This window comes from Marmota marmota, unplaced genomic scaffold (genome assembly GCF_001458135.2).
Source record: "Marmota marmota marmota unplaced genomic scaffold, marMar, whole genome shotgun sequence".
Classification (NCBI taxonomy): domain Eukaryota; kingdom Metazoa; phylum Chordata; class Mammalia; order Rodentia; family Sciuridae; genus Marmota; species Marmota marmota.
Genome location: NW_025999914.1, coordinates 746,861 through 764,510, shown reverse-complemented (window position 1 = coordinate 764,510; position 17,650 = coordinate 746,861). Strand labels below are relative to the sequence as shown.

Below are 17,650 nucleotides of genomic sequence, written 5' to 3'. Positions count from 1 at the left end.
CCACCATATGCAATAATTTGAATGTGTTTAATACATCATTTTATGTATATATTTTCTTGTGACATATTACTTTGTGAATATATTTTAATTTTATCTACTTCCAGCCCACTTATATGAATCAATGTATTTCTTTGCCTTTAAACATGGTGTTTTGCCATGTGTATGTCTTATTCATTGTTTCTAATGAATGCATGGTATGTTAAGGATCTACCATTATATTATATATTATTATATATTATTATATAATAAAATATAATAGCAAAATAAGATATATATCCCCAGTAGAGCTGATGAAACCTCTGTAGATGGGGCGCTAGGAGAATCTTTCTCAGGATGGAGGCTGGTTGCCAAGGGAACCAACCATCTGATTAGAATCTTGGAAATTTCAGGCTCACTTCCTAGCTTCTGGGGAGTTCAGCAAGGGTCTGAATGTTGAATTGATCATAAATAGCTAATGATTTAATCAATGATGCTTACAAAATAAAGCCTCAAAAATCCAAAAGGACAGAGTTCAGAGGCTTCTGGATTACTGAACATGTGGGGATGCAGAGGGTGAATAGCAGGAGAGGGCATGGAAATTCTGTGCCCCTCCCCATCCCTAGCTCTATGCATTTCTTATTCTGACTATTCATCTCTATCCCTTGTAACATCCTTTATATAATAAATAGATAAATGTAAGGAAAGTGTTTCCCTGTGCTCTGTGACCCACTGTAGCAAATTAATCCAACCTGAGCAGTGGGTTATGGGAACACACAATTTATAGCTGATTGGCCAGAAGCACCCGTCACAACTTGAGACTGGAAAATGACATCTGAAGTGGGAAGCAGTCTTATGGGACCAGGCCTTATCCTGTGGCTACACGAACCCACTCTTTAAGTTAATATTATTTAAGTTAATATAAATTTCATCCATAAATTAATGTTAACTTATAATCATAAACATTTTTAATACTATCACATTAATATCACAACACATGAACAAAACTTTCTTAATCTAATGCTCAGTTCCTATTCAATTGTTCCTTTCCCTATTTTATTTAAATCAAGACTTAATCATGGGCTAGGGAAATAGCTTGCTCCACATTTATAAGGCCCTGGGTTCAATCCTCAGCACCACAAAAAAAAAAAAAAAAAAAAAAAAAAAAAAAAAAAAAAAAANTTGTTTACCAGGCTCTGGGCTGGAACCCTAGTACTACAAAGCAGAAACAACCTCTGAGCAATATATATTACAAAGAATTTATTTAAAAAAAAAAAAACTCTGGTACAGTAGTACGACACCTGTAATCCCCGCTCAGATACTGGGGAGGCCAGAACAGAATGATCACAAGTTCAAGGACAGCATTTAGCAAGATCTTTAGCAACTTAAGGTATATCCTGTCTCAAAATAAAAAATATGAAGAAAAAAATTTAAAAAGGGGACTGGGGATGTAGCTCCATTGGCTCAATTCCCAGTACCAAAATCTTACAACATTTTAGATTAGCTCTGTCCTAGACAAATCAGCTTTGATTTTTGGATTGGTTAACACATAAAAATGTTGTGGGATACTTGTTTGTTTGGGGGAGCAGTAGTACTTAGTCAAGTTATTTCTAAAATGAGCCCCAAATAAATGTCATTTATTTTGATTGAAATGTTCTTGAATGAGAAATTTAAAAATAAAAAAAGAAAGCTATTCAGATGCTTTGGTCTGTCACACTCCCACTGTTATTTCAGCAAAGTGACTATAGTTCTGAATTCATTCATCCAGTCTTATCTATCATTCAGTTTAGGCTTGGCTCACGCTGCTTGTTATGACTGGCAACACTGTATTGTCTTTCTTATGTTTTCTACTCCATAGTAATAACAGGACCATTGCTTACATATCCATCCATTTGAGAAAATGTAACCTATGAAGTGGTCAAGAGCTCAAAAGAAATAAATAGTAAGGTTTTAGTTTTTGTTCATTTTTTCTTGTACACTTACAAGGTGTTCTTTGCTCCAAGAATGCTTCAGAATAAAATTTAAAAAGTGAATGACACTATGGATCTGTTATTTTATCTTTTTCTCTTTCTGCTGTCCAGCACTATCTCTAGTATGGAAACCAAAGAAACCAGGCCAATTAACTAATTTGCAAAAGTATTCTGGATACCACAAAAAAAACACAGGCAGTTATGGAAGAACACGAGATACTGCTCAACAGAAGTGATATGGTAAGCTCTTTGATCAGAAACCTAAGCGCTTCAAAGACAGTGGAGGTGCTGGGGATTGAACCCAGGACCTCGTGCATGCTAAGCACGCGCTCTACCACTGAGCTACACCCCCGGCCGGCAAAGTGCTTGGAGTCCTTTTATCATTTATAATTATTATATCTTTACCTCTAAAAGATTTTGATAAATTGCTAGGGAAACGTGAAAAAAATTATCCCATTTATGAAGAGTGGAGCTGGTTTCTATACAGCAGCATCTGAAGAAAACAACAAAATGAGATTCCAAAGGAAGGAGTCTGAAAGGAAACAATGTTGTTACTTCCTCGGGTCCAACTTTAAGGCCCCTAGAGGCCAAAACAGGTAGCTGTGCTGTGGTGACTGCAAAGGAGTCCTAGTTTACCGCGCACCGAGCACTGTCCATCTCGGAACAAAGACCTTCAAATCGTCTCGGTATTCAAAAGCCACAATGTATACTTCACATTCCATGGTGACAGCAGGGGATGTCCCTATAAACTCAAGATGTCCCGAATCAATCATTGGAGCAACTAGAAACTTGCAGCCCAGTGAGGGACATTACGTCCAGAGCTGCCTTTACTTCCTGCAAAAACCTGGTTGGTTGGTTGCTAAACCGAGCTAGCGTGGGCGGGTTGGGAAGCGGATGTTAAAAGTGAACTTTTGATGATCAGATTAGGGCAGGGTTGACTTCTATTTCCAGGCAACCAGTCCTTAGAGAACCCGGGAGCTATGAAGAATTACTGGCTCCTTAGATTTTCTGTGGAAAACTTTTTCTGTATTTTGAAGAGCAGGCTTGGCCCGACTAAATTCACAGCCGTTGGCTTTTGGGGCACTTGGAGCAAAATTTCTCATTCTCTCTCTTTGAAACAATTTCAGATTTACTAAAAAGTTTTTAAAAAATAGCATAAATGTATGAATATGCTTTTTACTCATATTTAGCTATTGTTGGTATTTTACCTCATTTGCTTTATCATTTACTTGTTCTCTGTCTCCACACAATACTATTATGAAGTTTTGTAAATGTAACTTTGGTACAATAACTGTATTTAATCTGTAGTCAGCATTCCAAGTTCACCAATTAACCTGATTTCCCCCTCAAGTGCTGGATCTAGTGTAGGACTTCGTATTGCATTTAATTGTCCAGTCTTTTTAGTTGTCCTTAATCTAGAACTTACCTTTGTCTTTAATGACATTGAGATGTCATTGGAAAATATTATTTTTATTTCCTGTTTTTAATATATTATCTTTCATTTTAAGTTTGATTTTTTTTTTTTAAAAATTAGGCTCAGGTTATGCATTCCCCACTGGAATACTCTGTAAATAATTTTGTGTACTTTTTGCAGTATAATAGCTGAAAGCAGGGGAAATCTGCCTGTCCCTCATAGGTGGAGTTAATTTTGATCACTGCTATATGAGGAGACAATTTAAGATTGCAAATATCCTACTCCCCATCAAAATTTTTCCCTAGATTAATATCACTGTCCAAACCAATGATGGTTCATCTTCCAATTCCATCTTTCTTGCTAGGTTGGTTTGTTGCTCTAAGCATGAGTTCCAGTTTCTTTTTCATATATTTCTTCATTTATCAATTTATCATTTGTATGGATTCCTATTTTTAATAGTTTATGATTGATTTCTATACATAAATATTTTGGTGCTCAAGTAGTCTTATATTTGACTAATGTCCCTTCAAAGCAGTTTTGGTATTTGAAATGCCCCCATTATTTCTTGTGTACTTTTTTACTTTACTTTCTCCTAGGCTGTGTCTATTGTTATGTCCAGTAAGTACACAACTAACATGGGGCCTCCTACAAGCACATATAGATGAGAGTAATCAGGGTGAGAATTTGGGCTGGGAATTATTTTTCCCCAGCTGATTTTTTTTCCCCCTGCTGATTTTTTTTTTTCCCCTGGCCTGATACATCCTTTTCAAAACAAGTAGGAGTAAGGGCGAGTCCTTTTTCCTCCACAAACATAAATATAGCCAGCTTTCCATATCCATGGGTTCTGTATCCATGGACTCAACAGTGCATTGAATATATATTAGAGGAAAATTGTGTCTGTATATGGGAGAAAAAAAATATGGGAGGATGTGCATCTTCTCCACACTTAATGGCTCCCTGGTGCCACCTCACAAACCACTCCCCCTGGCAAAATGCCAGGCGCCATCCTGACTTGTTTACAGACTCTAACAATCCTCAGCATCTAATAAAAATAAATAAATAAAATAAAGGTATGTTGTCCATCTACAACTAAAAGAAGAAGAAAAAAATGCTATCTCCTCATCTTGAAGATGCTCAATACCACCATAGAACCAGTATTGATAGGTATAATTTCTATTCCACACTCTGCACCGAGTAATATTCTATAGAATATGCTTATTCCCCTTTGCAATTTCTACTCATTTTAAATTCTGTACTCAGTAAGTTTTCAAGGACACACAAAAGAGAACTCAGGAGCAAAAGGGATCTCTTTTCCCTTCCTAGAGCTGTGCTGAGCAATTTTACTTTATGGTAAAGAAACTTCAATAAAACCCAGTGTTAAATATTTCTTTGGAGCAAACACTATTTGGGTTTTGCAATAGAGAACATTGGTCTAGGATAAAAAGGGAGGCAATGTTTTAAACTTGTTTATACATACTTAAGTTTGCCACATTTGGGGTTAAAATGGCCTTGGAGACTTCTTAGCTTTCTAGATTGGACAAATTATTTAATTTCTTAAAATCTCAATTTCTTCACATTGAACTGTAAACAATAATACCTATTTTCAGGATTGTTGTGAGGTTTATAGAAGAAATGTACACAAGTTGCTTTGCTTGGGGCCTGGCATGAAGTATCTTTATTATTCAGTGGCTATTTTTACTTTTATTGTTTGTATTAAATTGGGGCTTCTTAACTTGGAAGAAGCCATAAATATCCTTTTGATTGGCACATCTTTTCCAGCTCAGAAACTGAAATATCTGCCCTCAGGGATCTCTGACTGCTGGGAGCCATTAGCCAAGTAGGTATGACAATTTCCTTGCCAGTGTACCCCATGTTGCTGACATTTTGCAGTGACATTGAATGTAGTTGACCTTGCTCAAGGACCAGGGCGGATTAGGGTGTTCCCGGTTTAACATAATCGTGTTTAGGGCGTTCCCAGTTTAGGTTCCAGGTTTAAGGTTTAAGATTATTCCTGCTGGGAATAGGGCGTATCCTGCTGCCTGAGTTCCCCTTGAGTTCTCACGGGATTCAGACAGTATATTTTGGGAGACTGAAGCCCAGTGGAGGTGGATTTGGGCAGAGAACGTGAATTTGGGAGAGAACGTGGATTTGGGCAGAGAACGTGGATTTCCCCAGAACGTGATTGTAGACGGCTGGTGTGAGTTCGGGAATAAAGAGTTGCTGTTTGAATCTACAAGCTGTGTGGTGGCTCGTGATTGTGTGCCCAGCCAGACTGCGGCATCTGACAGTGGAAGGAGAACCATATGGAAATAAATGGTCCCTTTTTAAAATGAGTTCTCTCACAGAAAAAAAATGTTCTCTAAACACTTTTCCTTTACAAGCGCTATTAGGGCAACAAGCTCACTGCTCTTGAATAACTAAAATATGAGAAATTCCTTGTGAAAAAAAAAAACACAAACAAAAGCATCTTTTAGCCTATAAAAGCAGGTAAAACTTGCTCTTTACTGATAAGCAAAAGTAGGAAGGAAGAAGATACGAGAATGGAACAACGCTCACAAAGGATTGAAAATCAAAATTAGTGGCAATGCTTAGCCTAGATATTCTGGGGTTTTGTTTTTGTTTTTCAATACAAATGAGTAATATTTAAAATGAAAAGAGATAAGAGAAAAGAAGAAGGCTTCTATAGTTTGCATCTTGATTGTACTCCAAAGGCTCATGTGCTAAATGCTTGATCTTCAGTTTGTGGTGATACTGGGAGGTAGTGGAACCTTTGAAAAGTGAGTGGCAGTAGGAGCTCCTTAGGGAATTGGCATTTGTCCTTGAAGGGGATTATGGAGCAGTAGGCTCTTCCTCCTCTTCTTTTTATTTCCTGGCTGTTAGTTGAGCAGTTTTATGTGTCTTGTGCTCCAGTCTTGCCCTCTTGCCTTGCTACAGACCTGAAACAAGGTCAATTGATTATGGACTGGACCTCCCAAACATTGAGCCAAAATAAATCTTAACTCTTTATAAGTTGATCATCTCAGGTATTGTGTTCTAATGACAGAAAGTTGACTGACAATAGGGCTAAGGACCAGATTTAAGACTTTAAAAATATACATTGTGCCTTTTTACAGTAAGCATCAAAGTAAAGTTTCCCCTAACAATCTGAGGGAAAATTTCAATGAGAGGTATACCTAGGACTTATATTACTGGATCCAAAAATTTACATACTTTGGTAAGTGAAATAATGGCCCCCAAAGATATCCAGGTGCTAATCCCTGGAACATGTGGTAAAAGAAAGCATAGATGTGATTAAGTCAATGATTTTGAGATAGGAAAATTATACTGACCAGATGTGCCTTAAACATATTCACACCTGTCTTCATAAGAGAGAAGTAGAGCAAAAGGTAACGTGTGTGGGAGATTCCCCCTTTTCAGGAGAACATCCTGAAATCCCTTACCCCTCCCCCTCCTCTCCAAAGGGCTCCAAGCCAAGAGCGCCAAATTCAAAGGTTTCCTGCCAATCCCCACAGGACACAGTGTCTGCTCCCTGTTCCTGAGTCACCCAGCCAATCAGCACCCGCCAGCCACATCCCCTATGCAACCCTTCTTAAGCCAAGCTTGTAAGCACACACTCTCTCTATCTCTCTGCCCTCTTCCTCTTCTTTCTCTCCTCTCTCTACCCTTTCTCTCTCTCTGCCCCCTCCTCTCCTCTCTCTGCTTTCTGCCTCTTCTTTGGGCAGACCCCCAATAAAATCTCTTGGTTGAATCTCTGTCTCTAGTGAGTCACTCGCCTTTCATGTGGACTGAAGCTAGATGCTGCACTGCTGACTTTGAAAATGGAGAAAACAACCACTAACCAGGGATGCAATCAACACAGCTCTCAGAACTGGAAAAGCCAAAGAAGCAGATTCTTCACTATACTTCTGGAGGGAGTGTGGCCCCAGTAAAACCTAGATTTTTGCTTTCATGAGATTGTTTTTGGATTTCTGACCTTTAAAACTGTAAAAGAATAAATATGCATATAGTTTTAAGTGTCCAAGCTTATGTTAATTTGTTACAGCAATCATATGAAACTAGTATACATACTTCATTGCACAAAGTATGGCAACATTAATTGTTGTACAGCCACAATAATTTCTCTGTTGCCAGCAGTGTACCCAAGTTAAATTTCCCAACATCTTTAATTTTCTTTTTTCTTACTTCTAGTGAGATTCAACATGCCTTCATATTGTAAACTATTTAGGCATACCTTTTCTGAGTTTTCCTTGGCTCGTTTTCTTTTGTGTTTCTTTATTTTTCTGATGGTATTTTTAGATTATTGTTTGCTATTTTTTTTGTAAGAGGTCTTTTTATGTAGCGTTTATTAATTTCTTGTAAGTTTTAGTTGTTACAAAAATCTTCTCTAAGCCTATTGTTCTAATTTCATTTCTGATATTCTTTGTTTAGTGAAAACTGTTATGATTGGAATGTGTCCCTCCCAAAGTTCCTGTGTTGGAAACTTAATCCTCTAATTCATATGTTAATGTAATTTGAATGTGGGGCTTTTGACAGGTAATTAGTACTAAAGGAAGGCATGAGAGTGGGACTTCCATGATACATTAATGATTTTATAAGAGAGAGATCTGAGTTAGCACCCTTGCTCAGTTTCTCCTTGTGATATCCTCTACTATATTATAATATAGCCAGAAGGCCCTCATTAGATACCAAACAGATGGCACCAATAAGCCCTTTGATTTCCTGGTCTCCAGATCTATGGGTCAAATAAATTTATTTTCTTTATAAATTATCCAGTCTAAGGTATTAGAAATGAACTAAGACAAAACCCATCACTTTTCATGACAAGAGTATGCATTTTCAGTCATTTGTTCTTTTGGCTCTTGTTTTTAAAATTTTTTTTTTACCAGTTATGACTGTCTAGAAACTCTAGTGGACCTTCCTACTCCCCAGCAATTAGTTTCTATATAGAACACACTTCTAGTCTCATAAGGGGTAAGAGAATTCTTTAGATGTCATTGAAAACAAAACAATGTCCAGGCGTCTATAGTGATTTAGGAACACCAGAAGCTAAGGTCAGAGTGATCAAGAGCCAAAGTTATCGATGTGGCAACACTGCTGAAAATTCCTTGGAAATGGAGCAATTGGAAGCAAGAAATGCAGGAGGTCAACTTTGGCTAGCAGAGGAGCAGACCCTGAATCCAGATGCTAACAGAAGTACCACTATGAGCACAAACATTTAATATCATAATAGCAGATGAGGCCTAGGAGCTGAGCCTGACACTCTTATATAGCCCCAAACCTGTAGTGAGACAGAAATGGTTCATGATCAACTTTGTCCTAGAGTTTTCAGCAGGGGCTAAAATAAATCCTGTTTGGGGAAAAAAAAAAAAAAAAACACTTCCCCAAGTTAGGCCTGCAAGATTCCCTCATATTAAGATCACAAATAAAGTCACAAATAAAGTTACAATAAAGATCAATACAGACACAAGAAAATAAACTACTACATTTGAGAAATAGCAGATACACAAAAAAGTCATGTTTAGACCTACAGATATTTAAGATTCAAAATATAAGGTTGGGTTTGTGGCTCAGTGGTAGAGCATTTACCTAGCTAGTGTGAGGCACTGGGTTCAATCCCTGCCACCACATAAAAATAAACAAAATATGGATATAAAATATAGAAGAGCTAAGTAGGAAATATGTCAGTAAATTAAGGATATGATTACAAAGTACGCAAAAAGAGTGAGTAGAATTATGTGAAAATTTAGTCTCAAGAAATAAACCTCAAAAGTAAAGATAAAAAATTCTTAATATGGGGCAAACTAGCATATTAGCTACAGCTGAAAAAAATTGCTAAATTGAAAGCTAAAACTAAAACATCAATCTAGAATACAACATTTTTAATAAATTTAGATGAATATGACTATAAATTATTTGTATATCCTCCCATATGGATTGTTCCCCTAATCCTGGAATTTGAACTGCCCTTGCAACCTGTTTTGACCAATGGGACATAGAGGAAGTGATATTGTGCTACTTCCAAGCACAGATCTCAAGTGGCTTCAACTCTTGCCTTCTTGATACAGCATTACTATGTAAGAAAGTCAGCAATTCTGCTGGGGATATCACATGGAGGAAAAAGTCATGAACCTTAGGAAACAGTCTCTATCGACTGTAAGATATATGACTGAGGCCCAGGAGTGGTCAGTCCCAGCCAACCTCCAACTCACTACAAATCAATCAGTAAACCCAGTTAACTTCACAAAGAGAAGAGATGATATATTTCAGCTGAGCTCTTCCCACATTGCTAACCCCATAAACTTCTGAGCAAATAAATTATTGTTGCTTTAATCTACTGAATTTTAAGATAAGAGGATCAGGTGAGAAATTCTGAAGTATATGTAATTAAAACCCAGGAATAAAAGAAGAGTAAAAAATGTAGGTGAGGTAATACTTTAAGACATAATAGCTAGGAATTTATCAGAAATTCAGAAAAAATTTCATCCATAGATTCAAAAAGTACTGAATTTCACTAGCAAGTAAAAAAACTATAAGCCTGGCTGTGTGGTACATGCCTGTAATCCTAGTGGTTTGGGATTCTTAGGCAGTAGGATTTTGAGTTCAAAGCCAGCCTCTGCAATTTAGCAAGGCCCTAGGCAACTCAGTGAGACCCTGCCTCTAAATAAAATATAAAAAAGAGCTGGGGATGTGGTTCAGTGGTCAAGTGCCCCTAGGTTCAATTCCAGGTACCAAACAAGCAAACAAACAAACAAAAAACTATAATTACATACTTCACACAGAAACTGTTATAGCAAACATAAGAGGACTAAAATCAGCCACAGATATGTCTTCAGCAAAAAAAGAGCAATTAGAATGTTAGCCACCATATTAATTAACATTAATTTCATGATAAAATCCAGGAAAGAATAAAATATATTTTTGATGTATTGGAAGAAAACAATCAATTTTTGTTTACAATATTATTTAATAGATTTATTTTTTAGAGCAGTTTTAGGTTCACAGCAATATTGTACAGAAAGTAAAGAGGGCTCCCCTGTACACCCTGCCTGCCCACATGCACAACATTCAACATCATAATGTCCCACCAAATTATACATTGGAAGAATCAATGAACTTACATTGACATATGATTGTTATTCGAAGTTTACAGTTTACATTATGGTTTGTTCTGAGAGTTGTGCATGCTATGGGTATTTATTGACAAATGAAATGTACACACCATTATAGCAACGAAAAGACTAATTTATCCATTCCCCAAATCCTTTTTTGCTCGTCCATTGCCAACTCTGGCAAGTACTGATATTTTTGGCCTCTATAGTTTTGCCTTTTCTAGGATCATCTATTTGGAATCACACAATAACATTTTCACACTGGCATATTTCTCTACGTAATTTTTTAGGTTTCCTTCATGACTTTTCATGGCTTGATAGGTCATTTCTTTTTAGCACTGAATAATATTCTTCACCTAGTTGTTTGACAATTGATTTAATCCATTCACCTACCAAAGTACATCTTTTTTGCTTCCATTTTTTTGCTGTTATGAATAAAGTTGCCATAAATATACATGTGCAGGTTTTTGTGTAAACATATTTTCAACTCATTTGGGTAAATGCCAAGGATTGAAATTGCCAAATTGTTTGGTGAAAATGTTTAGTGTTATTTTTTAAAAACTGCCAAACTATCTTGCAAAATAGCTGCACCATTTTTCTTTCTGAGCAGAAAAAAAAAGTTCATTTTGATTATTCTAATAGGTGTGTAGTGGTATCATATTATTGTTTTAATTTTCAATTCCCTAGTGTTATTTAATGCTTAGCATCTTTTTCAAAGTTTAGTTGCCATCTGTACATCATTGGGGAAGGGTCCAAATCTTTTGCTTAGATTGTCATTAGGTTGTTCTTTTCTTATTGTTGAAGTTTTAACAATTCTTTATATATTTGGGATAACATTCTTTTATCAGAAAAGTATTTTGAAAATATTTCCTTCTGGAGTGTGTTTTTTCTTTCCATTCCTTTAACACATTCCCTGCTACTTTCCCTTGCTTTGAAATTTGCTTTATCTAAAATTAATATAGCAATTCAAGATTTATTTGGATTGGCATTATCATGATTAATTTTTTTCATTCCTTACTGTTTATCTATTTGTCTATATATTTAATGTGATTTTCTTATAGACAGCATATAAATAAGTCTTTTAAATCACTTTGACAATCTTGTGTTAATTACTTGGTATATTTAGACTGTCCTCACTTAAAGTGATTATTAGTAGAATAAAATTAAAATCACACCTATTTGTAACTGTTTTCTGTTTGCTGAACTTGGTTCTTTGTTGCTTTTATCTTCATCTCTTTTTCTGGCTTTCACTGAGCATTTTATGTGATTGCATTTTTCTTTTTTTAATTGTGTAGATAGACACAATACCTTTATTTTGTTTATTTTTATGTGGTGTCAGGAATCGAACTCAGTGCTTCATGCATGCTAGGCCAGCACTCTATCACTGAACCACAATCCCAGGCCCGATTACAAAAAAAGCATTGTTCTGTTTTAATATATTAAAAACTTTTAGCGGCTCCCATAGTGTTTGGAAGGTACACTTAAAATTCTGATTGAATTTTACTTTCAGATAGTACAAGAATGTTATAACAAAGTATTCCCAATTTCTCATTCCCATCCCTTATAACTTTGCTGTCATTCACTTCTATCCATAAGCAAAAATCACCAAGTACACTACACTCTTGTTACTACTGTTATTACTTTTTTAAGTATTTTTTTTTTTTGAGAGAGAGAGAGAAAGATAATTTTTAATATTTATTTTTTATTTGGTGGACACAACATCTTTGTTTGTATGTGGTGCTGAGGATCGAACCTGGGCCACAAGCATGCCGGGTGAGTGTGCTACCGCTTGAGCCACATCCCCAGCCCCTGTTATTACTTTTGAACAAAGTATTATTTGTGAGATCAATTGAGATTAAGAAAAATATTTTTATTTTATTTTTATTTATTCCTTTTTTATTTTCTTGGAATTGGGAATTGAACCCAGAGCCTCATAAACTGAGTTACTTCTCCAGCCCTTTTTATTTTTTTATTTTGTATTTTTATTTTTATAGTTGCTCAGGCTGGTCTCAGACTTGCAGTCTTTTTGCCTTTGTCTCCCAAGTAGCAAGATTGCAGGCATGCATCACTGTGCCCAGTTTATTTATTCCTTTTCTAAATCTTTTCATGTCTTTATGTAGACCTGAGTTTCTGAACTATGTAATTTTCCTCCTCTCTGAAGAATTTCTATTTAACATTTTTTTGCAAAGTAGGTCTACTAGTGAAAAATTCCCTCAATGTTTGCCTGAGAAAGTATGCATTTCTTGTCAGTTCAGAAGAATAATTTTATTAGACACATTTTTTTCTTTCATTAGCTTAAATATTTCACTCCATTGTTATTCCTTGCATGATTTCTGAAGAGAACTAAGTCCAATGTGATTCTTATCCTAATTATTCTGCAAGTAAGGTATTTTTATTCTCTGGTTTCTTTCAAGATTTTTGTCTTTTATTTTCTGCAGTTTGAACTTGCTTTATTGGTGTCAATATGTTTGTTGATATTGATCTGATTCTTGTGTTTCTTTCTTTATTCTACTTCTTGTGTTCCATTATATGTATGTTGTGGTTGATCCAGTTTTTATTACAGTCACGTCACATATTTAGGGATGGAGATACATTCCAAGAAATGTGTAAGTAATTTTATTGTTGTGTGAACATCATAGAGTCTGCTTATACAAATGTAGATGGTATAGCCCACTACACACATAGGCTATATGATATTCATACTTCTCCTAGGCTACTGCTATGGTTTGGAAATGACTTGTTCTTCAAGAGTTCATGTGTTGGAGCCTTGGTCCTCAGTGTTGTGGTGTTGAGGTGGTGTAACATTTCAGAGGTGGAATGTGAAAACATGGGAGAATTTTTCTCTGATGGACACAGTGAGAATTTGGTAGAGCTCTTAAGACATAAAACTCAGGAACAAATGGAATTTTTAACTCTCAAGCTACTCTTTGCTGAGTCTCCTGCAACTAGATAATTACAGCTTCACTTTCCTCCCCCAGGTATTCATTGTCTACTTCTGCAGACTGCCAGATTAGGTTCCTTAGTCTCTCCCCCACTCCACTGGATTGTCTTTTCTTATGGATGATGATGATAATGCGAAAGACATAAGTAGTGACTGAAAAGTGCCAGGTATTTATTTATTTACGTATTTATTTATTTTTGGTGGTGCTAGGGTTTGAACCCCAGGGCCTTGTGCATGCTAGGCAAGCACTCTATCACCTCAGCTATATCTCCACCCTATGCCAGGAGTCTTAAAAGTACTTTACACATTCACTTAACTCTTACCCAAATCAGGCAAGGTTCAAGTGAACCATACTCAGATTTCGTAGCTCGATTGTACCAGACCGCAAACAGGTCAATGGGGACCCGGGGGCGTGTGAGTTTATTGTTAAGCAATTGGCATTTGAAAATGCAAATAAATATTGTCAGGACGTTCTTAGGCCACACTGTAAAAAAGGGACAGTTTCTGAGTTTATCCGCTTATGTTCTGAGATAGACTCTACCCATTTGCAGACAGTAGCCCTGGCTGCAGCACTGAAAGAAACATTAAAGCCACAAAAATTAGTACGAAAGCCCCACGTTGGGCGCCAAATTCCACCATGCGACCAGCGCACTGGTTTCATTAAAGAGGTTCTTGGCATAAAAGTTAACTAGTGAGATCGAAATAAACACACAGACTCAGTTACCTTTTTCTATGACCAGGTCCAAGACGGCTCCCCCTCTGGCTCCCACCTCGAACCACCCAGTAGGGCAGCAAGGATTACTCAGGGCTAGCAGGAGAGAGAGAGCGAGCATGCCAGGGAGTAGCCTTTTATTGGGGAATAAGAAATTCAGGGGAAACCGACACAGTTTAGCCAGAGCGCCTCAGACCCAAACCGGGAGTTGCCCAGTCATGTGTGAGAATGGCTCCCCACACTTAACCCAATCAATAACCTAATAAATATTACTGGTTCAAGAAATTTAACAGTTGAAAATAGTTTTTCTGAGTACATTTTTTTTGGTGGTTCTTTTATTTTAAAAAAATCTAGATTTTTATTCAATATTTATGCTTTTATTCAACAACAGTTGTATACCTATTATGTGCTGATGTACTGGGTGTACTACAATGAGTAAAGAAATATCACCCTTGCCCTCTAATTGGAGAATAAGTTGTTTAAATAAAATCTTGTTTAGCAAGTCTATCAAGTTTGTAATGAGAAATAATTCAGAAGTCATTGGTATAAAATTATGATTCTTTGGAATCCTGAAAGAGGGACAAAAGAAATGAAGAATTAAGTGATTTAAATAGCAGATTGGTGGTACTAATTCAAGCGTTGAGGAAAATCATAACAATTGACCTCATTCAAAGGAAAATATGTTTGTTTACTTGCTAAGTAAGCAAATCTTTAGTCCTCTATCCCAGGGATTGAAGGTGGGTTTCCCATGCTGGATAATTGTATGCTGACAACGAGTATATGACATTCAATAGAGGAAGTTGAGGGGGAGAGAAGATAGGCTCTCCTCATCAAAGCTGAGAACAAAATAGGAAGGACAAAGCAACCCCATGTTGGCAAGATTCTCTCCAAAGATTTCACCAAATACAGAAAATCAGACAGTGAGTGGAAAGGGTTTCTCAGTTCTCAAGCTAAATTGTCAAGTTTAAGCTTCCTCCTGGAAAGACAAAAAGTGTGGAGCAGAAGGGCCTGGGGATGGAGTTTGTGAAGTGACCTGCCCTAGGTCACACGGTGAATGGGACAGAGTCACAATTATGACTCCCGCCCTTCTCAGTGTTGGTGGCTGTCAGATCAGGCAAGGCGGGCAGCGACCTAAGGAGGCAGATTTAAAAGAGCCGCTGAAGGAGGCTTTATTGAGATATCACTCCCTGAGGGAACTCCATCAGACCCACAGAGGGGACAGGGGAAGGGTCTGAGGAGAAACCGGGAGGAAGCTCCACCGGACTGGACTTTTATGGGGCTTACAGCAGGAAAGGAAGGGCTTGGGACAGGAAAAAGTGTTTTTAGGGTCCCTTGTCCCTTTGGAGTTGGTCAGGGGAGTTGGCTGAACTCCAGGATTGGCCAGGGGGTCCTGCTGATTGACAGGCATTAGTCAGGAGATCTGGCTGATTGACAGGCGTTTCTAGCGGCACCTGATTGAAGTTCCTTTCCTGCGCTAGCTGCTTTGTTCTAAGTCGCCACCAGGTGGCCATCACCGACCTAACAGTGGTAGCCCACACTAAATCATTTTGCGCCCTAAGATTCCAACCTACTTTAGAACTAAAAGGGCGCCATCAGGGCTCTGCGTTTTTCTTTTTCCCCCAATCACGATTTAACCTATTGTACGCGCGTGTGGCAGACGGATCAATCCCAAGAGAAGAAACAAGAGAGACAAGAAGGCGTCTCCTAGCTGGGTCAGCAAATTTCAGAAGCAACTTAGAAAGATCACAGAACCGGGTTTTTGTTGTCGTCGTTATTCCCAGCCGGCTACCCAGAAAACAAGAATCCTAGGAGGCAGGGAAACTTGTTCCCCCGCAGAGTGCCGCAACCGAGGGAGTCCAGGCTCTGGGAGACTTCTGGGCGGCTGGCTGAAGTGGGGTCAGCAAACCAGGACGGAAATCCTGCGTTCCTTCATTCGTGTATTCAACAAGGATCTACGTTTGAATATCGAGTTAGGCAGACTTGTTTTACCTGTTCGTTTGATGTGTGCCGAGTAAGCGAACGGCTCTAAGTGTCATTCATCCGTCTTGTGCGTGCTGTGAAGGATGCCTCTATTCTGGGTGTGGTGTGAGGCTCGAGTCAGAATTAAACCCCAGAAAGAGTAACTGAAGATATTACTACAGAACGAGCTGTGAGGAGGAATAAAATGAGGCTGGCAGTAAACCATGTGACGAGGTGGCCGAGTGGTTAAGGCGATGGACTGCTAATCCATTGTGCTCTGCACGCGTGGGTTCGAATCCCATCCTCGTCGGCGACTAAGGATTTTCTTTAATATTCCGAGTAATTCTACTCAGTGTAGCCTTTATATTTGGCGGATTCAGTCCGCATTCCCCACAAACCATTCAGTACGTTGCCTCGCCGACCTTTGCCGTAGTTCAGATCTCAGTATTGAGTCTCTCAACATCTTAAGAATCCTGTTCTTCCTCAGAAACACTAGTCATAACTGAAACTGTTGCATTCATTCTCCCCAGCAAGGTATTTGGGTCACTTCAGGATCTCTACTAATTTAGTAGGTAATAAGTGGCATTGGTGTTTAATTTTCATTTTCCTTATTACAACAGAATATTTGTAATATTGATAAAAAATAGAATCAGTTTTTCTTTTAGTCATTTTAACTTAAATTCTTTTTTAAGCTGAAAGCAATATTTAAAGCACGATCTCTGGGCAGGTTCATCAGAAATGACCCAAGTATTTGTAACAGATGAAGAGTCCTGGGCTTCAATCTTAACCTATTGCATCATAAAGGATAAGATGTATCTTACATGTAAGATGTATTTAGTTACAATAATGGAAAATGGACTAAACACCATACATCTAGTAAGGAGTTAATAACCAAAACTTACACTCACCTTTTTAAAAAATATATATTTTTAGTTGTAGATGAACACAATATCTTTACTTATTTATTCATTTTTATGTGGTGCTGAGGATTGAACCCAGGGCCTTGCACGTGAGAGGCAAGTGCTTTATCACTGAGCCACAACTCCAGCGCTCTAAATGTTACATCTAATAGTGCAGAATTCTATTTCTATAAATATCCATCATGGGAAAATTGCCCCTGCCTTCAATCTTCCCAGACATACCTCTGATGTCTTAAATAGATTTCATTTTTTCAATATTTTTATTAGTGTATTATAATTATACAGAACAGTGGATTTCATTGGCACATTTGTATATGCATATAACATGATTTGATCAATTTTGCTCCCCAGTACTTCCCTTCTCTTTCTCCTTTCCCCTGATCTCCTTCCTCTACCCTAGTGGCTTGCTTCCCTTCTACTTTCATGACTTCCTTTTTTTTTTTCTTTTCCCTCTAGCTTTCACATATGGGAGAAGACGTACACTTATGTTTCTGAGTTTGGTTTATTTATTTATTTTCCTACAAATGACACAATTTTATTCCTCTTTATGGCTAAATAAAACTCTATTGTTGTACATAAATATCACATTTTCTTTATCTGTTTCTCTGTTGATGGACACTTAAGTTGATTCCCAGATTTTTTTTTTTTA

General features: G+C 37.4%; 2 non-coding genes across 2 annotated transcripts; one reads left to right on the top strand and one right to left on the bottom strand.

Annotated features, from left to right (window-relative positions):
- Positions 1-2,226: 2,226 nt before the first annotated feature.
- Trnaa-agc lies at positions 2,227-2,298 on the bottom strand. The gene has a single exon. It is a non-coding gene; the product is annotated as a tRNA-Ala (tRNA).
- Positions 2,299-16,309: 14,011 nt separating this feature from the next.
- Trnas-gcu lies at positions 16,310-16,391 on the top strand. The gene has a single exon. It is a non-coding gene; the product is annotated as a tRNA-Ser (tRNA).
- Positions 16,392-17,650: the final 1,259 nt, after the last annotated feature.